We start from the raw sequence: 22629 nt of genomic DNA on the forward strand, positions 1-22629 counted from the left end.
TACCTCCAGTTTCTTTCCTGGTCGGAATTCCCTCTGGATCCGATCAGTTGGTAATCGTAAGAAGGATATGACCAAAAGGCAGAGCTGACATGGGTTCCGTTACAATGCCCACAAATGAACTGTCTTCCTGCAGTAACATTTAAGCACCTTTCCTCATCACAGGTGCAGGTGAATATTCCATTGCTCACCTGGCAATGTCTGCGGGCACAAGAAGCATTCGTGGGGACCAAAGCATACGCACAACCCCATCCCCGTCCTGAGAAGCAAAGTGGATAGCTCATGGGATCAGAGCAAATCCTACCATTTCTTCCCTGGGTTCCTGTGCAGCTAGGGGACTGAGATCTATCTGAATTTATCAGCTCTACGCACCGTCCTGATGTCCCCCTTCTGAGCCTCCCGCTTTGACCCACACAGGAGGCGTCTGAAGTATCTGTGGTGTATAGGTTGAGGGGGGTCCACCCAGGGATGGCTACAAATAACGCCTCTACTGACTGGCAAGTGGGTAACACACAGTTCGATTATCATGCAAATGCATATGAGCCTTATAAAACAAGTTGTCCTCCAGGCCTAATACCATGAAGGCGGCCATGATACCGCAGAGTGTGAGTGTAGTCTTTAGGCCATCTGAGGGCCCCATCGTTTACAGTCACTCAGATAGATCCAGCAACTCTGTCCTCGGACTTTGACTGCCGTTGGCGTCTGAAGGAGTATTTGGAATGGTCCTTTCCACCTGGGTCCGAGCTTGGGGCGATCCCAGTCTTTGATCAGCACGAGGTCTCCCGTTTGCAGTCTGGGGGGTTCATTCTGGTCGTCTGAGCTCTGATCCGTCGCTCGTGATGGTGGTCCGAAGGCGTGCTTTACCTGTGAATGGAGAAACTTTAGGGACGATGTTAGCTGCTGAAAGTATCTTTGCATTTCCTCTCCCATAATATTTAAGTCTACGTGGGCAGGTGGGTCTGTATCGGCATCCCAAGGGGTCCTACTGGGTCGGCCATAAATTATCTCTGCGGCCGACAGTCCAGTGGTTGAGTGTGGGGTAATTCTCATATGATACAGGGCTAAAGGCAAGACCTTCAACCAGTTGAGGCCTGTTTCAGACATTAACTTAGTTATTCCGGTTTTAAGAATCCTGTTCGCCCTTTCCACTATTCCTGCCGCCTGAGGGTAGTAAGCACAAATGGAGTTGCTGCTGGATATGCAGCACCTCACATAGTTCTTTGTTGATTTTTCCTACAAAATGGGGGCCATTGTCTGAACTAATCTGTCGAGGCACTCCAAACCTCGGTATGATCTCTGTCAGAAGTAATTTTACCACCGTTGAGGCTTTATTGTTAGTGGTTGGAAAGGCTTCAATCCATCTGCTAAATACATCAACAATAACAAGACAATACTTGTAGCAACGTACACGTGGCAATTCAATGAAATCAAGCTGAATACACTCAAATGGGCCACCTGGCAAGGGTGTTTTCCCTGTTATGCACCACATTCCTTGGCCGGCATTATTTTGCTGACATGTCAGACATGACCTGACACACTTCTGGGCTGCCTCAGCCAATCGGGGGTGCCACCAGGTACGTAACATGATATTACTCATTCCGTCCTTGCCAAGGTGGGTATCAGTATGAAGACAGTCAATAAGTATGGGTAACAGAGCATCAGGTATACACACTTGGCCAACTGGAGTGATCCAGAGACCTCTTGACGCAGAGTGCGAACACCCATGCGTCTTCCATATTTCTTTTTCTGACTCAGGGGCGTCCCCCTGTAAACGCTGCACAGTGACAATGTCTGGTATGCCCGTTGTTTTCGAGGCAGGTGAGCGATTTAACGCCTGCCGGTTCATAGAGGACACAATAGAATTGCGTGCTGTTGCAGCTCGATCAGCTCTGGCATTGCCTTTGCTGATATCCGTATTGTCCATTACATGGGCCACACATTTGATTACGGCCAATTGCTTGGGGAGGAGGATGGCTTTGAGGAGATTTTGGACGTATAGTGAGTTCTGAATAGGTGTCCCTGAGGAGGTCAGAAATCCGCGCTGTGACCATAGCTGGCCGAAGTCATGGGCCACGCCAAAGGCGTATCGTGAGTCCGTGTATATATTTACCAATTTTCCTGTAGCCAGGGTACAAACCCGTGTTAAAGCAAAGAGCTCTGCTTTCTGAGCAGATACCGGAGGATCGAAGGAGGCTGATTCTAAAGTGATTGTGTGGTTCACAATTGCGTATCCTGAAAGGGGAACTCCTAAAGGTGATATCAAAGAGCTACCATCCACGAAGAGGGTAAGATCCGGTGTGGGTAATGGGGTGTCTGAAAGGTCCGGTCGAGGGGAGGTTAAGAAACGGTTGCTGGTCCTTGGACTGAGGCTGAGGCGGTGGTGGTGGAGCGCTGGCAGAGGGATTAGGGTATATGGGCTGATGTGGTTGGGCAGGTGGGGCACTAGGCGGAATTTGCCAATCCTCCTCCTGGTCATCAGTGTCATTATTTTGGAACAATATTGGCAGACTAGACATGTCAGGAGGTACCTCCATTTTATTCCCACATGATAAGCCGGTTTGACACTTCAACCCTGATTCCTTATTTTGCCTCTCCTTTCTCAATCTTTCCTGTTCTGCTTTACTCATATCATAATCCTCACACTGCCGCTTCAACACCTCCCCTCATGATCACATACTCTAATCCCTCTCCGACGTGCATTATTCTCCCAGCTGACCTGTTTAGATTTATTCATTATTTCCTCAGCAGTCTTTCTCCACGCGGATACTAATGTTTTCCATTTTGTCCCCGTATTACGTTTCCAAATTGCCTCTTCCGCTTTTATGCATTTATCGACATCCCAAGTTCCCCCTATTAGCCAAATTTCATTTCCCAATTTCTTATTTAGGCATGCTGACAGACGTCTGAACCATTCTTCATTTTCGGGGTCATCCTGACATAACCGATGCAAAGGGATTCCGACACCCGACTTATCCAACGTCTGTCCCATTTTAGCGCTTCAACTTCTTACTTATCTCTATATACTAGTCCAGTGTCCTTGGTCTCCTCACCCACTTCAGGGTCCTGACCTTCGCATGGGGGATTTCCCCTCTTAACAACCGGTCTAAGGCAGGGTGGTTGACACAGAAACTGCAGTTATCCTTTACCTTAGGTACTACGTTCCAGGGACTCGAACCCTGGTATTGGAGGACTCTAACCTCCGAATTCCCGACACTTATAGTTGGGAGGACTCTGACCTCCGAATTCCAGGGGGACTCAAACCTCCCTGAGACAAACTCGTCAGCATACTAGTGCGTAAGTTATCTCGGAGATTCCATCACTACGGAGTTCTAGGGGACGAGGGGTCGACTGAGTGATAGGTTAATGAGAGAGATCAAGGTAAATCTTACCTCATGGGCCCATCCGTCTCATGTTACTGTCACACAGGCGATCACTTATTCAGTCCACCTAGAAGTTCCGTATATGTTGGAGTCCCACTCTCGTTGCCAAATGTTGGGTTCCCTTTTAGGAGATTCCTACACACTTGATAAAAATGCAATACGCCAACTTCTGTGAATAGCCACAGTTTATTCAAACAAGTATAAGCTTTGGAGGATCACTTAACAATCTTCGCAGGGCTTGGGGAGCCGTGTCAAGCGATGCTCCCCGTAAGGGAACCGTCCTCCCTTTATATAGGATTTTACATCACAGTCAGTCATGTATGCAAGATACAATTTTTTTACTCCCTCATAGTCACATGCCTAGCAACAGTGATAGTACGTAACTTAACCACCTAGTAGAAGCAAAGGTCCCAAAAACAATGTGTATGACTAAATAGTTCCTTATCTTTTTAGCCTTAGTTCAACATTTACAGAGAGCAGAGTATAATCAGATCATCACATTTTGTCTGCGAGACAGAGGCGCCCACGGTGCAGCTTAGCACCTAATTTCTTACATGTCAGCAGAACAAATATTAACCCTTTAACATTTCAGCAGCCTCTGTGGAGAGAAATCAGAGTTAACCTTTCGAGTCATCTGATTATCCCTCAGAACTCCACCCATCCCAAAACGTTAACTCTGATTTCTCTCCACAGATGCTGCCAGACCTGCAGAGCTTTTCCAGTAATTTTTGTTTTTGTTTCTGATTTACAGCATCCGCAGTTCATTTTGGTTTTTACATAGATTGTGGGCATTGGACATGGACAGAAACAGGCCGAAATGAACGCATCTGTCACAGTCAGCCACTTGGGTTGATCATTAAGAGTTAATCAAACACCACAATGAGCAACTGGAGACAAGTGAAAAATTTCTGGTCAAGTGCAAAAACAGCCTGTTTTGACTCGAAGAACTGTACTGACCTTGGAGGTTGGAGGCGGGGGGATCCTGGGACTGATCTTTCGTGCAGTTAAGATGGAGCCACCTGGAGATGTTTTTCAATTTGTTCTCTGCACAATGGATTGTTTGTAAAAGTACTGAAAGTACTGTGGAATGATGATACGGCACATAACCAGAAAAGTGGATCAGAAACTTTATACCAATCATTGGATTCTTACCATTGGCCTGGGATTCATGAGAACAGGTCAACTGAATTTGAGATACAGCTTCAAATGCCAGTCATTGCTAAGTCCCCCATGTGAAGACAAGGCAGTGAGACTCATCAGTTTGCATATTTATGAAGTAGTTTAAACTAATAGACTCATTCATTCGTTTGTATATGTGTTCAGTAGATAAAGCTAAAAAATTTTCTATGTATTGAAGCATGTGTCTTCTTGTATTCATTTTGATCAGACCTTAAAGAAATCATTAGGTACTTTCAGCCTAACAATACAAGAGGCAGGAGGGGATAAAAGCCAACTTGAGCATAGGGTGGTAGTGGGAGAGGTGAGGGAAGTAAGTGTTGAATGATAAATATCAGTTTGAATTGGTTGGAGGACGAGGGAATGTGGTTAGTTTTCAAGGGGTAGGGAGGTTAAGAGGGAGAAGATGTCAGTGTTATCGAGGTAGATTCGGCCATATGAAATGCTCATTTGGATAGCCATTGCAGTCACAATAGGCCACATGGCCCTCTTCCACACTGTGATTATGTGAAATGAGACGTGAAGAGTGTCTCTGTTAAAGAGTCGGGTTTTGTAAGCAGTGAAGTTCCTGAATGAATTGGTTAAAATGTCAACCAATGTGCAGAGCACAAGTAATGCAAGTGATTAATAAGTTTACTTCTCAAGGAAACAGATGCCTGTGATTAGAGTCAAAATATATTGGTATAAAAATCTCATAGTTGTGAAGTCTAAAATGGATTAAACTAAATCAAAATTAACCCCCCACTCCAATTTAAGTTTTTAAATATTCTAGAGATATATGTGTAGTGATTGGAATGAGGTCAGCCAGTTGAATATTACAGAATATGAATTCCCTGATTGGGGCTGTTAACCTGCTCTAATCATGGAGCCCTGGCTGACAGATATAAACGGGAGTGTCAGGGGTTCTATTCACTCTAGGAGCCGGCTCTGTGCTAGCTGGGTTAGTGTCATGCACTGTGCACGTGTAAATAAAGGGTGACTTGGTGACGGGATACCAGCCTTTGGTGGAATTATTTCCGTATGAATACCAATTCACTAAAATCTAAGGTCATTTCTCTGCCATGGATTTTTAAGCTTCTTTATTTGTCATTGTTTTCTTTGCAGGACGACTGGATGAATGTTCTATTACCTGTGGCTTAAAATTACAAAGCCCATTTTGTTTTCAAAGCCGCAGCTGGTTAAATCAGGACTATTTTTGATATATCAGTTTCTTTTTGAAGCTGTCAGTCCATTTTTGCGAACTTTTGTTTTTGATTCTAATTGGTTTCTAAGTCAAGCCTATCACCGTGCACAACAAGGACATGTTCTTTTACAAGCTCAATCAATGTTTCTCTTATGAATTACATCAGAAGCAATTGTAATAAGATGGCTTTTTTGTGTGCACTCTTCGAATGTTCATTCTATCATTCAACAAGAAAAAATACTATCAGCAGTGGAACATTTTGCTTTCTTATTTATCCTACATTCTCAAAGATTTCTATTCCGACAAAATTGTGTTTCAAAGGAAATCATGAAGAAGAAATCTTTTCTCGTGGTCAATATCAACCAGAAGGATTCCTCTAACCAAACCAATTCCCAATCCATTGCATACGTTCACAGACAATATTTAGCTATTGACTACAGACAGAGAAAGTAATTAGTCAGCACATGCACAACCACATAATTCCCTGACTACCTGTCATCCAGCAGCAGTTATTCAGCAGAAATCTGTGCACCGGTGTTCAGTTTGATTCAGATGGGATCACTCTACTCCTGACCTCATTACAATCTTGGTCCATACATAAACAAAAGAACTGATTTCCACAGCTGGTCTGAAATGTTCACCAAGGCTACATTTGACGCAATGTTATCAAGCAGCACCAGTAAAGCTTAAATTAATGAGATTGACAGGGAAAACTCTGCACTGGTTAGAGTAATGCCTCATACAAAGGAGGGTGATTGTTATTATTGAATGCCTATCATTTCTGCCTCAGGACGTTACTGTAGAGTTCCTCAGGGTAATGTCCTAATTCCAACCATTTTATTGGCTTCTATAATCTTTCCTCCATTGTGAAATCAAAAGTGGGCTTGTTCCTCAATGATTGCAGTGTTCAGTCCTATTCACAACTTTTCAGATAATATGACACTCCATGCCATATGGGCATCATCCTGCTTGCATTTCTAAGTGGCAAGTAACATTTGCATCACACAGTGCCAGGTATTGATCAGCTCCAGTAAGTGGGAATATAGCCATCTAACCTGGACATTGAATGGCTATATCACTGTTTTTACCACTAACTACATCCTGCAAATTACCACCGGCCAGAATTTTAATTGGGTCAGCCATATAAATACAGTGGTTATGACAGCAGGTTAGAGGCTGAAGATTCTACAATGAGGAACTCACTTGCTGATTCCTCAAAGCCTGTGCGTTATTAAAAGGTACGAGTGAGGAGTGTGATGGAATAGTCTCCACTTGTCTGGGTGAGTGCAGCTCCAACAACGCTCAAGAAGCTCAACACCATCGAGGGGAAAGTGTGCATTTGACTGACACCTTATCAACCACTTTAAAACATTCATTTCCTCCAACAGTGGTGGCAGCATGCACTATCCACAAGATGCACTGTGGAATTTGTGAAGGCTTCTTCAAAAGCACCTTCCAAACCCACATCTTTTCTTGAATGACAATGGAGAAGGGACATGGGATTACAACCACATGCATGTTCCCCACTCAATCACACACCATCCTTCCTTCAAACCATATCAGTTCCTTCACTATGAATACACAAAATCCCTCCATAACAACACCATGAATAGTACCCACATTAACCATTGTAGCAATTGAAGAAAGCAATTCATCATCACCTCTCAATGGAAATCAGAGAAAGGAAATTAATATTAGCCTGGCAAATGACACCCACATTTTATGAACAATAAAAAAGCAACTTTTCACAGATGATCAGACCTTTAGTTAATTCTTAGATTATAGAAGAGTGAAAGCAAATTAGCTTGCATGCTGCACAGTAAACAATCTAGTCACAAAATAGGCCGAGGACAGTTCTAGTTAGTCTCCCAAAAGCAGTTTCATCAATTGAGGCACATAATACACTATAAGTATGAAAATTGGAAATCTGAAATAAAAGCAGAAATTACTGCCAAAAGCTAATGGTTAGTCAGTATCTGACTTAAAAGTCTAAAATATTGTATTGAACAGAGCTTAATATGAAAGCTAAAACCTACTGTTCCGGCATCAACCATTTTACGGCTTTCCACTAAATTGTCACTGCAGTATTATCTGGTGCTAGCTTTGAAGTTGTTTTTACTGTGAACATAACCTCAAAAGACCCTTGCAGTCTATATATAGGAGAGACTTTATACCATCAATATGGGATACATTTGAACACAAAGTGCAAATTTACCAGTTGGTGCCTACTCAAATGTTCTAATCTCCCAAAACAGTAGCTTTGAATTAAGTATGGATCATTCAGTATTTAATATACCTGTACTAGTTTTTAAAAGGCTGTTCTTTTAAGGACAGAGATAACAAGGTGTAGAGCCGGATGAACACAGCAGGCCAAGCAGCATCAGAGGAGCAGGAAAGCTGACGTTTCGGACCTAGACCCTTCCTCAGAAATGGGGGAGGGGAAGGAGGTTCTGAAATAAATAGGGAGAGGGGGGAGGCGGAGAGAAGATGGATAGAGGAGAAGATAGGTGGAGAGGAGACAGACAGGTCAAAGAGGTGGGGATGGAGCCAGTAAAGGTGAGTGTAGGTGGGGAGTTAGGGAGGAGATAGGTCAGTCCAGGGAGGATGGACAGGTCAAGGGGGCAGGATGAGGTTGGTAGGTAGGAGATAGGGCTTGAAGTGGGAGGAGGGGATAGGTGGGAGGAAGGACAGGTTAGGGAGGCGGGGACGAGCTGGGCTGGTTGTGGGATGCGGTAGGGGGAGGGGAGATTTTGAAGCTTGTGAAGTCCACATTGATACCATTGGGCTGCAGGGTTCCCAAGCGGAATATGAGTTGCTGTTCCTGCAACCTTCGGGTGGCATCGTTGTGGCACTGCAGGAGGCCCAGGATGGACATGTCGTCTGAGGAATGGGAGGGGGAGTTGAAATGGTTCGCGACTGGGAGGTGCAGTTGTTTATTATGAACCGAGCATAGGTGTTCTGCAAAGCGGTCCCCAAGCCTCTGCTTGGTTTCCCCGATGTAGAGGAGGCCACACCGGGAACAGCGGATGCAGTAGACCACATTAGCAGACGTGCAGGTGAACATCTGATTGATGTGGAAAGTCTTCTTGGGGCCTGGGATGGGGGTGAGGGGGGAGGTGTAGGGGCAGGTGTAGCACTTCCTGCGGTTGCAGGGAAAAGTGCCAGGTGTGGTGGGTCTGGAGGGGAGTGTGGAGCGGACAAGGGAGTCACGAGAGAGTGGTCCCTCATGAAAGCAGCTAAGGGTGCGGAGGGAAAAATGTCTTTGGTGGTGGGGTCGGATTGCAGATGGCGGAAGTGTCGGAGGATGATGCATTGGATCTGGAGGTTGGTGGGGTGGTACGTGAGGACAAGGGGGATTCTGTTTTGGTTGTTATTGCGGGGAGGGGATGTGAGGGATGAGTTGCGGGAAATGCGGGAGACACGGTTGAGGGCGTTCTCGACCACTGAGTGGGGGGACGTTGCGGTCCTTGAAAAACGAGGACATCTGAGATGTACAGGAGTGGTATGCCTCATTCTGGGAGCAGATGCGGCAGAGGCGAAGGAATTGGGAATAGGGGATGGCATTTTTGCAGGAAGATGGATGGGAGGACGTGTATTCTAGGTAGCTGTGGGAGTCGATGGGCTTGAAATGGATATCGGTTTCTAGGTGGTTGCCGGAGATGGAGACAGAGAGATCCAGGAAGGAGAGAGAGGTATTAGAGATGGTCCAGGTGAACTTAAGGTTGGGGTGGAAGGTGTTGGTGAAGTGGATGAACTGTTCGAGCTCCTCGTGGGAGCACGAGGCGGCGCCGATACAGTCATCAATGTAACGGAGGAAGAGGTGGGGTTTAGGGCCAGTGTAGCTACGGAAGACTGATTGATCCACGTAACCTACATAGAGGCAGGCATAGCTTGGTCCCTTGCAGGCACCCATGGCCACCCCCTTTGTCTGTAGGAAGTGGGAGGAATTGAAAGAGAAGTTGTTGAGGGTGAGGACGAGTTTGGCTAAGCGGATGAGGGTGTCAGTGGAGGGGGACTGGTCGGGCCTGCGGGACAGGAAGAAGCGGAGGGCCTTTAGGCCATCTGTATGGGGAATGCAGGTGTATAGGGACTGGACGTCCAAGGACAGTTGTATTTATCAATCATTATTATGTTGAAGATCACTGAACATACTTAAAGTTAGTTTAGTTACATAAGTTTTGAATTCACTCACAGGATGTGAGGAAACACTCGTTCTGCCAAAATTTGTGGCCATCCTAATTTCCCTTGAAAGATGGTGGCAGTCCATTTGGTACTGTTACACCCATATTGCTGTTAAGAAGGAAGTTCTAAGATTTCGACACAGTGACAGTAAGGGAACAGAGATACAATTGCAAGGCAGGATGGCGTGTGGTTTGGAGGTGTTCCCATGCATTGGCCGCTCATGCCCTTCTAGGGACAGAATGTTCTTACATTCTATTTTGCAATGCACAATCATAAAATAATTAGAAAACAGGAAGAGGCCACTGAGATCATTCAGCCCATTCCAACTGTCTTCAAGAACAACGTAGCTGATCTCACTGCCCAGTAGCCCTGCAAATCTTTTCAAACTGCCTTCACCCTTTTGGACAAAACAAACCCTCAAGACCATAACTACCTCCTGCGTGTAATGTCTGCCTTTTAGTTCTTTTGTTAATCACTTTAAGTCTGTGTCTGTATTCTTTGATTTTTGACTCTCTGCCAATGGCAAGAGTTTCTACCTGCCCAGACCCATCACAGTTTTGAATCAACAACATGGCAATAATAGACACAGAAATTTCTATCTTTATTTGTTCCAATCTGTAAAATAGCTACCAATTTAAAATCAATACTACTCCTTCTTTAGTAAGTTTTAAAATGGAAGACAGGAAATAACTGCCTACAGATTGTATTCTTCCAAGCATTCTTTTTATGTACAACAAATTGAAAAAATAATGTAATTTTCAGTCTTTGTCAAACAAATAAATGTGAAATACTGTTACTTTCTTTCCTGCATATTCCTGGTTTAATAAGATTAAAGCCTTAAAGTAAAACATTTAATGATGATATTAGAAGACATGAAAATGTTAGATTTGTAATTTTACTGAAGTACTGTGAAAAATGCATTTGTTAATCTCTATTTTTATTAAATTTTTAATGTTAGAAATTTCAAATGCACCATTAGCCTATAATATTCCCCAATTCCATTATTTATAACACATCAATAAATATCCATGAATTAATACTCTTTTCTTTAAAAGCAATATTCACACATAACTTTCATTTACAGTACTTCACACTTAAGCACATTACACTGCCGTATCACACTCACATCTTCCAACTTGAACACTGCCAGCTATTAAATCATGACAAAATCACCCAAATATATCACATGAAACTCACTGATAAATCTCCTTCTCTATCGCAGAATGAGGTGCTGAATAACCAGAGGTAGCAGGGACAAAAGGAACCGAAAGGGATAGGCACATCTGAACATCCTAACCCCATGGCAAAGTGATATTGGCATTCATTGTTGATTCTGTAGTCAATGAATCATGACCAATGATCATGGCCAGTGGTCAATGAAACCATCGAAGATGATGATACTTTCCCACTATCTCCTTCTTCTCATCCCACTTCCCATGCATGCCACAATCACTTCTCAATTTGTATGCTGTAGATTTTGTAAGCATGCACCTCTTGCTAAATCTCTCACTTTACACCATGATTCTACCTTTGTGTCTTTTAACTTTCAGATAGCCAAAAGGTGCAACTTGATCAAACAGTGGAGGCACTGGAAGAGAGGAATGACAAAGAGATGCAATCACTTGATTTCCCGCGCAGCTACCAGCACAAACACTGATGTGGCATGACTCTTGAAAGACAGTGTACAGACATGATCTGCACGTGGTGTGACACGAGACACAAGTAGCCAGCAGTCAAAGAAGAGGACAGGAACAAAAGGTGATGGTCAGTGATAGATCAAATGCAAGACGTGTGGTACTGTTGAAGACTGAAGAATTCGAGGTGCTCTTGCCCCTCTTCCTCATTCTCCTGTTTTTCAGCTGCTCAATAACAGCTCATGGTAAGGGCTACATCCTCACGTTGATGGTAAAGTAGGGCATCTTGCAGTAGACCACCAGCTATCTAGTGCTGTGTGCTGCAGGGTTCCTCCAGGGCAGTTCCAGCAGTGGAACAGCTGTTTAGGCAGACCAATCGTCTTCCAGATCACATTTCTTGAGGAAGCACGGTATTAGCATGGAAAACTGTCCGCATGTAAGCGGTTACAAACCACAGCCTGGGCCAGTCTGTGATTTATGTTGGTGATTCAACAGCATGTGGTATGTGTCTGTTGCCAAGGTAACATGCATCAACTTCCATTATATGCTGCATTTGAACAGACATCAACTCATTAGTGAAGGAACATTTTATCTTTTGATTCCCTACATAGCAGAATTGGCATCCAGCGCTGACCCAACAATCTGAGTGTAATCAATATCATAGGAGCAGAGAGGCTGACGTTTCGGGCCTAGACCCTTCATCAGAAAAGGGGGAGGGGAAGGGGGTTTTGAAATAAATAGGGAGAGAGTGGGAGGCGGATAGAAGAGGGATAGAGGAGAGGATAGGTGGAGAGGAAACAAACAGGTCGAAGAGGCGGGGATGGAGCCAGTAAAGGTGAGTGTAGGTAGGGAGTTAGGAAGGGGATAGGTCAGTCCAGGGAGGACGGACAGGTCAAGGGGGCGGGATGAGGTTGGTCGGACTCCCACTCTCTCCCTATTTATTTCAAAACCCCTTCCCCTCCCCCTTTTCTGATGAAGGGTCTAGGCCTGAAACGTCAGCCTCTCTGCTCCTATGATGCTGCTTGGCCTGCTGTGTTCATCCAGCCCTGCACCTTGTTGTCTCAGATTCTCCAGCATCTGCAGTTCCTACTATCTCCGAGTGTAATCAATGACGCCTTGCACTATGCGCAAACTCCAGTGTTGAGTCCACTTGCCTGATCCAGGCAGGGGGAGATGAAACGTAATTAGCTCTCTTTCAATACAGAGCTTCAGTAATGTCCATAAGACAACAATCAACAGCAATCTGTGACATATTGTCAATACCTCCAACTCCAGCCTGGAAGGAGCCAGACACACAAAAGTTCACAGGCATTGTCATCTTCATGACAAATAGCAATACTGTCCTTTCCCAACTCTGAGGTTGCATTTATAGTTGTAATTGTAGTTGTAACAGATTTCAGTAGGAACAGTCAAAGAGTTATCATAGAATCCCTATAGTGTGGAAACAGGCCCTTCGGCCCAACAAGTCCACACCGACCCTTGGAGCATCCCACCCAGACCTTCCCCCTATAACCCACCTAAGCTACACATTCCTGAACACTACAGGCAATTTAGCATGGCCAATCCACCTAGCCTGCATTTCTTTGGACTGTGGGAGGAAACCGGAGCAAACCCACGCAGGCACAGGGAGAATGTGCAAACTCCACATAGACAGTTGCCCGAGGGTGGAATTGAACCCGGATCCCTGGTGCTGTGAGGCAGCAGTGCTAACCGCTGAGTCATAAAGCACAGAATCAGACCTGTTGGTCTAACTCATCCACGTAATTGTCATAACTGTACCCACTTCCACCACTTCCTCTAGCAGCTCATTCTATACACATGCCACGCTTTGCATGAAAAAGGTTGTCCCTCAGGTCCCTTTTAAATCCCCTCTCACCTTAAACCTATGTCCTTTAGTTCTGGACTCCCCCAGCCCTGGGAAAAAGACCTTGACTATTCATCTTATCCATGTCCATCATGTTTACTGAAACACAGATGTGTCTCATTATTCCCTATTAAGGTTGAGGTAGGAGAGTTGACAACTCCGAAAAGTCTCCTTCCCCGCTCCAGTATCTTATCCTGGTCTGCATAACCTCTGTTCATTCTCCATATTATCCTGTAACCTGTAGGGGAAGACTTTAATACCGCACCATATCTCGGACTGACTGTCCTTACATTAGACTTTTGCGATAACGAAAGTTTCGAATTGCCCACCACATCACTGTCTGGAGAACACAGCTTCTACGTTCATTTCAATCTGAAACAGCTATGGGGCAATGGTTGCCCCTAGCTGCCTAATGCATGTTCAGGTATGTCTGCTAAACTGACAGCATTGGCTGGGGTGAAGCCCCAAAATGGCAACATTGCATGGCAAATCCCTAATGATCTGACACCCTGAATTTTCTGGCAGACAAGCTGGTCTCTGAACATTATACATGACTTTTAACAAAGCGTATATGTAAACGTGCTCACATGAATAAACTGCATTAACTTCACGTTCCTCAGAAGCATACCCATAAGATTATTTTTCGTGCAGACTCATAGGCAGGATGAATACGTTAAGGAGGATTCCCCCATTGTTATTCCATTTACAAACTTCATTTGAGCATTTATATTACTGCACTTCTACAACGTCTAATATTTGAGAATAAAATAGAAAACATAGTTGAATGATTGACTTATACTCAGAGCAGAGAAATGCCCATGTTTTTAGGATTGTATTATTGTCCCACTGAGATATAGGATTCAGACCGTGTTTACTATGGGACAATGTGAATAATTACCCTCCTCCTAGAGCTAACAGGTTTGCGCTTGTGGTTTCTGGTGTTCTGCAGCAAGCAGCAAAGAGCCGACGGTATCTGGATGAGCTCAATCAACAAGACTGGGTAATTTGATGCTGTTAACCAGATTTTCGCCACATTAACGTTCACTTTTTGAAAGAAATAATCGCATTAGGTTGATTCTCAGTGTAAATTTTCTTTTAAGTGGGTTAGAACACAGATTTGACGCTTCCTTTTTAAAATGGCACTCGGGAAGGTCATGCGCAGCAATTGAACAAAGGAAACGCCACTCAGCCCCAGACAAAATAAGATATAGACAGAAATTAGAAATTAAGCAATCAATGAGCCCAGAATTTTATTTGTGGTTGTGTGCATACAAAGTTACAAAGAACAACTGATTCGATAACATATTCTAATACACTGGTGCAATTTGAATAGGTGTAATTGCCGCTTTTTTTTTAACTACGCAGAATTCATAGCCTTTTAATCCAGACAGTTTATTATTAGCCGCAACGTTTGCAGTCTGGGCAATGGAACAGTGAAACAAGATAGATTCAGAAGGAAACATTGACAAGCACTTACTTCAGAAACTGCTTCTCCATGTATCTCTGAAGATTGCTTCTTAAGTATTGTATACTCACTATCATTCTGCAAGTGACAATACAAATGCAGAATTAGTGTTTAAACTCAAAAAAGGAATTGAACTTGCCAACACCAGACCGCTCGCTCCGGTGAAGATTTAACGTCAGACCACAGCAACAAAGAGATGGGGGGTGTTGATGGAGAGACTATGCGTTTCTCGTACAGCCATTCTTTGAAAAGAATGAAGTGGGTGGGAAGGCAAAATTTGTTGTAACAGTTACATTAAACGTCATTCGATTTAGGAAACATTTTAATCTCAAAAGTAAAAGTCACTAACTTTTTTTTAAACTGAAGGGGACATAGGACTTTCATTTCTCAAAAAAAGCAGAAAATAGGCCAAAATAAACATTGGTATAGGCGGCACGTTACTCCGGCTAATGCTTTTCAGATTGGCCCTGAATTGCATGCGCTCAGAACACGCATTTCGCTTATTTGTCTCCTTCCTCGTCTGAAGGCGCTGCCGAAGAAATGCAACTCTTACATCTCAATCAAGTGAGGCTTCCCAGTAGGTGCCAACAGTCTAGGTAACACTGAGGTTGTTACAGCTGGGAATAACTTTCTACCTTTCATCTTCCTTCCTGCAGAAATGTAGGCAGAAATCCAAACTGCACCGCGAACAGAACAGAGACTAGATTCATTTTATCCACAATGGCCTATTATAATATGCTTTAGCTAATATAGTAGAAGCATTGTAGTGGGAGATAGCAAGAACTGCAGACGATGGAAGTCAGAATTGATACAGTGTGGAGCTGGAGGAACACAGTAGGTCAGGCAGCATCACAGGAGCAAGGAATCGACGTTTCGCATCGGGACTGAGGAAGGGAGCTCAGAAGTAAATAGAGGGGTCTGGAGCTGGGGGAAGGTAGGTGGGATGTTGATAGGTGATGGATGCAGGTTGGGGTAGTGGGAATTGGTCAGTGGGAAGGGTGGGGCGGATAGGTGAGAAGGGAAATGGACAGGTAGTGTCAGGTCAAGGAGGCAGGAATGAGAGGGAGGGCTGGACACGGGATGAGGCCGGGGGTGGGGAGATTTTGAGGCTCGTGAATTCTATGTTAAGACCATTGGGCTATAAACTTAAGAGGTGGAATAGAAGGTGGTGTTCCTCCAGTTTTCCTGTGGCCTCATTGTGACATTGGAGGAGGACCAGGATGGACATGTCACCAAGGGAGTGGGAAGGGGCATTGAAATGGCTGGCAACTGGAAAGTAGTGTTGATTGGAGCGTACAGAGCATGCATGCTCCGCCAGTCTGTCGCCAAGTCTGTGTTTGGTATCTCTAATGTAGAGGACACTACATCGGGAGCAATGGATGTAGGAGACCAGGTTAGAAGGCATACAGGTGAATCCCTGTCAGATGCGGAAAGATTGTTTGGGGCCTTAGACAGAGGTAAGAGGGAAGGTGTAGGGGCAGGTGCAGCACTTCCTGCGATTGCAGGAAAAGGTGCCAGATGTGGTGGGGTTGATGGGGAGTGTGGAGTTGACAAGAGAGTCATGAAGAGAGCAGGCCCTATGGAAAGCTGACAGGGGTGAGGATGGGAATATCTCTTTGGTAGTGGGGTCTGATTGCAGATGGCGGAGGATGATGCGTTGGATTCGGATGTTGGTGGGGTGATATGTGAGGACCGGGGGACTCTACCCTTGTTGTTCTTTGAGGGCAGAAGTATGGGAAATGCAGGAAATGTGGCTGAGAGCATTATGAATTATGGGAGAGAGGAAATTACGGTCCTTCAAGTAGGAGGACATCTGGGATGTCTGGGAGTGGAATGTTTCATGCCATGAGCAGTTGTGGTGAAGGCAGAGGAATAGGGAGTTACGGGATCGCATTTTTGCAAGAGGGTGGGTGAGAGGAGGTGGAGTCAATGTAGCTATGGGAGTCAGTGAAATAGTCGTCAGTGCTGAGCCGGTTGCCAAAGATAGAGACGGAGAGGTCCAGGAAGGGGAGAGAGGTTCTTGAGTAGATTTGTAGCTGAGATGCTGTGGTTGGTTTGCTGGCCAAGCTGGTTCGTTAGTTTGCAGACGTTTGATTACCCTGCTGGGTAACATCATCAGTGTAGCCTCCAATGAAGCGCTGTCATGTTGTGATGAACTGTTCGAGCTCCTCATGGGAGCACAAAGCAGCATCAATAAAGTCATTGATGTAGTGGAGGAAGAGGTGAGGGATGGTGCCAGTGTAACTGCAGAGGAGGGACTGTTCCACGTATCCTACAAAGAGGCAGGCATAGCTTGGGCCCATGCGGGTGTCCATAGCCACCCCTTTGGTTTGTAGGAAGTGGAAGGAATTAAAGGAAAAATTGTTGAGGGTGAGGACAAGTTCCATGAAGCGGATAAGACTGTCAGTGGAAGGGGACTAGTTGGACCTACGGGAGAGAAAGAAACTGAAGGCTTTTAGGCCCTCCTCATGGGCGATATAGATGTAGAGAGATTGAATGTACATGGTCTGCGGGAGAGGAAGAAACAGAGTTCAAGCTATATCGTTTACACTTTTAGGAGCATTGTTTCCAGCTGACCTTTATGAATGTGCATTGTAATACAATAGTAAAGAGCCAGAGTATTGCCTTGTGACCTGAATCTGATATTTGTGCCTTCCACATGTACCAATCTCTTCAAAGGAATGCTGAACTTTCTCTCACAATCAGGTGGACCAACAGAGTGGCCATTATGATTGGACTCGTTTCAACCATTATTATTTGATATTATTATGATACAAAATTAAGAAAATGTGAGCCTTTCCCATAGTAGTTTATTTTAGGTTGCCGAGCTAAAAGATAACTCTAACTTCAAGAAAGTTGGTGGCGGGGGAAGGGAGAACAGTGTAGTGGCCATCACTAAGGAAAAGGTGCTGGGGAAACTGGAAAGTTAAAGGCAGATAAATCGCCCAGACCAGATGGATTACAACTCAGAGTTCTGAAAGAGATAGCTAGGGGGATTGTGAAGACATTGGTGATGATCTTTCAGGAATTACTGGAGTCAGGGAGATCCCAAAAGACTGGAAAATAGCTAATGTAATACTCATGTTTAAGAAGGGAGGGAGGCAGAAAACTGAAATTCCAGAGGCGAGGTGAGAATGACGGCCTTTCATATCATTTGACTGAGTGTGGCTTCAAGGATCTCTAGCAAAACTGTAAAAGGGGAAAACACTCTGCTAGTTGGAGTCATACCTGGCACAAAGGAATCACCTCAGCTCCGTTGGTGCCTTTGGCCCAACTATTTTCAGCTGCTTTATCAATGACCTACCCTCCATCATATGGCCAGATGGGGATGTTTGCTAATGATTACACAGTGTTTAGCACCATCTACAACTTTTCAAGTACTGAAAAAGACTGTGTTCAAATGCAGCAAGACCTGGACAATATCCAGGTTTGGGATGACAAATGTCAAGTAACATTTGCTACATAGAAATGCCAAGTAGTGACCATCTCCAACAAGAGGCAATCTAACCATCAGTCAAATTCAATGACATCGCCTTCACTGAATCCTACACTATCAACATCCTGGGGGTTACCATTGACCACAAACTCAACTGGATTAATCATATAAGTACTGTGGCTACAAAAGCAGGTCAGAAGCTAGGAATCTTGCAGCGAGTAACTCACCTCCAGACTCCCCAAAGCCTGAGACACAAGTCAGGACTATGATGGAATATTCTCCACTTGCCTGGTTGAGTGCAGCTCCAGTAACACTCAAGAAGCTTGATACCATCCTGGACAAAGCAACCACCTTGATTGGCATCACATCCACAAACATCCCGTCTTTCCACTGCCAATGCACAGTAATAGCAGTGTGTACTGTCTACAAGATGCACTTCAGAAATTCACCAAGGCTTCTTATATATAGCACTTTCCAAGCAAATGAACTCTTCCTTCTAGAAGGACAAGAGAGCAGATTTATGGGAGCACCATAACCTGCAAGCTTTCCTCTAAGTTATTCAATATCCAGAAATATATTGTTGTTCCTCCTGTGTTGTTGGGTCAAATTTCTGGAAATTCCTCCCCAAAGGCATTGTGGGTCTAATATACCAAAAGGACTGCAGTGATTCATGAAGGCAGTTCACCACCGCTTGCTCCAGGACAACTAGGGATATGCAATAAATGATGGTCCAGCCAGTGACAACAATATCCCATGAATGAATACAAAAAACAGAACCGGTACCTTTTCCACACAATAATGATAAGTTGATCCAGCCAGTGGCTTCCATGTCCCATGAATGAATTTAAAACAACCTCAAAAATGGATTGATTCAGAAAGCAGCATGTATTTATATCTTGGGTTTCAGGAGTTCTTTCTTCTGTTTTTTTTTGCAGTGAAAACTTGGAACAATATAACCCCATAATCCCGTTTTGTCCTTTGAAGGAAAAAGCTCTGGTAATTTCGGAAGTTTGAATTCATTGTTGCTTATGTTCACAGAAACAGCTTTTACCTATTTGTCTCTGGTCAAGCTGCAATATTGAAGCTTTAGTTCAGTTCCTCATGAAGTATGACCCAAATCTGTATCTACAGATGTTTCTTAGGCAGTGTATGTTTCCTTCACTGGTGAGATTCCAAAGAAGAGTCCAAAGATATTGGTCTTTTCTACGTGAACTATATAGTGAGGCTGTGGCACTTGACATTGATTAAATTTCACACCGACTGTATGAACAAATGAATAGTTAAATGCTATTATCTGAATGTTGCTGTCTGATTTGCACTTCACTTCCATTTTCTTTGGAAAAACCACATGTTGTTGGTTGCTTCACTATTGACATACATTGATTGGCACACAGGTGTTTAAAAAAGCTTCTGCAGTTTGTACAGTAGATGCGAAATAGACACATATCAGCTCAAGTGTTCTTTTCGTAGTGTGGTAGAGGTTAATTACTGTCACGCACCTACTCTGATATTGAAATTAACTATTAACTATAAGTGGAGGCTCATTCCTTGAAGAGGTAATGATGTAAAAAATCCTCAATTTGCATAGGTAATAATTCATTGTCCGATCCAGTTTCAGGACCTTGGTTTCATAATTAGTATTCCCATGTAAAAGCACATTGTCAAATAACTCTTTCAATGCCCACCACATCATGCCAATTTTGTTTCTCTGTCAAACTGAAGCTCATTAAAGTAATGTAGCACTTAAAAGCTATTACACCAGACAATTTTGTTGCACAATATACATCAAGTCACAGGATGACCATTTGGATGTCACTGATGCCTCCTTGTTTTTCCTGTTATTATGGAAATGATTCACACTGGATGAGGATGCACAGACCTAAGGGCACAGACAGCACTTGAGAAGACCACATTGGCCAGGATCACCCACAATCAAGTATAAGGAAAGGCAAGGTGAAGCATTGGGTCTTCCTTCAGCTGAGGACCTGTAACCTGCTTTTCTGTTTGGTACCCTCATTCTTTTGACTCATTCACTCAAGCACAATTAAATACCACAAGGACATTGTTGTGTAGACATTATTTCAACCAGTATCCTAATATAACTTTCTATTTTATGTCTCTGGGTCTGCTACCAAAAAAAACTTTGCTTTTGGAGTCACCTAAGACCATTATTCACTCCATTGGTCACAAGTTACAGAATATATGAAGTATCCAGAGACAAGTATGGATAAATGTGTACCATTAAAAATGCTCTGAACCTGAGGTTATTCATCAATGGGATGAAATCAGCTCATTTTCTCACACTGCTACTGTCCAGAGGATTCTGCTGAATAATTCAATGGCCTGTTTGATATATTTGTGAACTGAATATCGACTTGTGCTGCCAAAGTCAACTGTGTTGGCCTGGAAGTGACTGGAGGTGTAATGTGTAAATGCAACATTGTTGCCTGCCACAAACAATTACGCCCCAATAATTAAAGTTATGTGCAATTCTATTTCAAAAATACAAAGTGGAAGCTAATCATATGAAGGCATATCTCTTCCCTAGGTTGTTGTGCCGGGGTTTATAGAGTCTACTCATAAGGAAGAAACTGTCAGACTGGAAAAAATCAGACTACTCCTGACAAGTTACTCCCTAACTGCCACATCGAAGCTCAATATCTTTTAAGTCCTATTATTTTCCCTGTAGTAACAACATCATGACAAGAACTGCGGGTCTCTGAACAAATTCTGTGACTGACATTAATGAAGTCAGTGAAAAGAACTACTCACTGTTACACTATCTGTGCTGAATTATCACTCTTTGCTCAGAGAACATAGAACAGTACAGCACAATACAGGCCCTTCGGACAATGTTGTGCCGACCTACTATCCTACTCTAAGATCAAACTCCCCTGCATACCCTTCATTTTACTATCATCCATGTGCCTATCCAAGAGTCTCTTAAATGTCCCTAATGAATCTGACTCCACTACCACCGCCAGCAGTGCATTCCACGTGCCCTCCACTCTCTGTGTAAAGAACCTACCTCTGACATCTCCCCTATACCTTCCTCCAATCACCTTAAAATTATGCCCCTGCGTGATAGCCATTTCTGCCCTAGGAAAAAGTCTCTGGCTTTCCACTCTATCTATGCCTCTCTTCATCTTGTAAACCTCTATCAAGTCACCTCTCGTCCTTCTTCACTCCAATGGAAAAAGCCGTAGCTCCCTCAAACTTTTCCTCATAAGACCTGCCCTCCAGTCCAGACAGCATCCTGGTAAATCTCCTTTGCACCCTCTCTAAAGCTTCCATATCCTTCCTATAATGAGGCGACCAGAACGGAACACAATATTCCGAGTGTGGTCTAACCAGGGTTTTATAGAGTTGCAGCATAACTTTGCGGCTCTTAAACTCAATTCCCCCGCCAATGAAAGCCAACACATCACACGCCTTCTTAACAACCCTATCAACTTGGGTGGCAACTTTGAGGGATCTATGGATGTGGACCCAAGATTCCTCTGTTCCTCCACACTGCCGAGAATCCTGCCATTAACCCTGTATTCTGCATTCAAATTTGATTTTCCAAAATGAATCATTTCACACTTTTCTGGGTTGAATTCCATCTGCCTCTTCTTTGCCCAGCTCTGCATCCTGACAATGTCCCGTTGCAACCTACAACAGCCCTCCACGCTGTCCACAACTCCACCAATCTTCGTGTCATCGGCAAACTTACTAACCCACCCTTCCACTTCCTCATCCAAGTTATTTATAAAGATCACAAAGAGCAGAGGTCCCAGAACAGATCCCTGCGGAACACCACTGGTCACCGAGCTCCAGACTGAAAACTTTCCATCTACTACCACCCTCTGTCTTCTATTGGACAGCTAATTCTGTATCCAGACAGCCAATTTTCCCTGAATCCCATGCCTCCTTACTTTCTGAATGAGCCTACCATGGGGAACCTTATCGAACATCTTGCCAAAATCCATATACACCACATTCACTGCTCTACCTTCATCAATGTGTTTTATATCCTCAAAGAATTCAATAAGGCATGTGAGGCATGACGTGCCCCTAACAAAGCCATGCTGACTATCTCTAATCAAACTATGCTTTTCCAAATAATCATAAATACTGTCTCTCAGAATCCTCTCCAATAATTTGCCCACCACAGAAGTAAGACTGACTCGTCTGTAATTCCCAGGGTTATCCCTATTCCCTTTCTTGAACAAGGGAATGACATTTTCCACCCTCCAGTCATCTGGTACTACTCCAGTGGACAGCGAGGATGCAAAGATCATCGCCAAAGGCACCTCAATCCCTTCCCTTG

General features: G+C 44.0%; 1 protein-coding gene across 4 annotated transcripts in view; it reads right to left on the minus strand.

Moving 5' to 3' along the window:
- Positions 1–22629, minus strand: part of LOC109918596 (beta-galactoside alpha-2,6-sialyltransferase 1) — a 120324-nt gene that overhangs the window by 69315 nt on the left and 28380 nt on the right. For 2 of the 4 annotated variants that reach the window (XM_048604357.1, XM_048604359.1), the window contains one exon: positions 14894–14959. The exons of the other annotated variants lie outside the window; for them this stretch is intronic. The gene's annotated coding sequence lies outside the window, so the exon portion shown is untranslated. The remainder of the gene's footprint in view (positions 1–14893; positions 14960–22629) is intronic. 4 annotated transcript variants of the gene reach the window in all.

This window comes from Rhincodon typus, chromosome 13 (assembly GCF_021869965.1).
Source record: "Rhincodon typus isolate 14 chromosome 13, sRhiTyp1.1, whole genome shotgun sequence".
In the NCBI taxonomy this organism is placed as follows: domain Eukaryota; kingdom Metazoa; phylum Chordata; class Chondrichthyes; order Orectolobiformes; family Rhincodontidae; genus Rhincodon; species Rhincodon typus.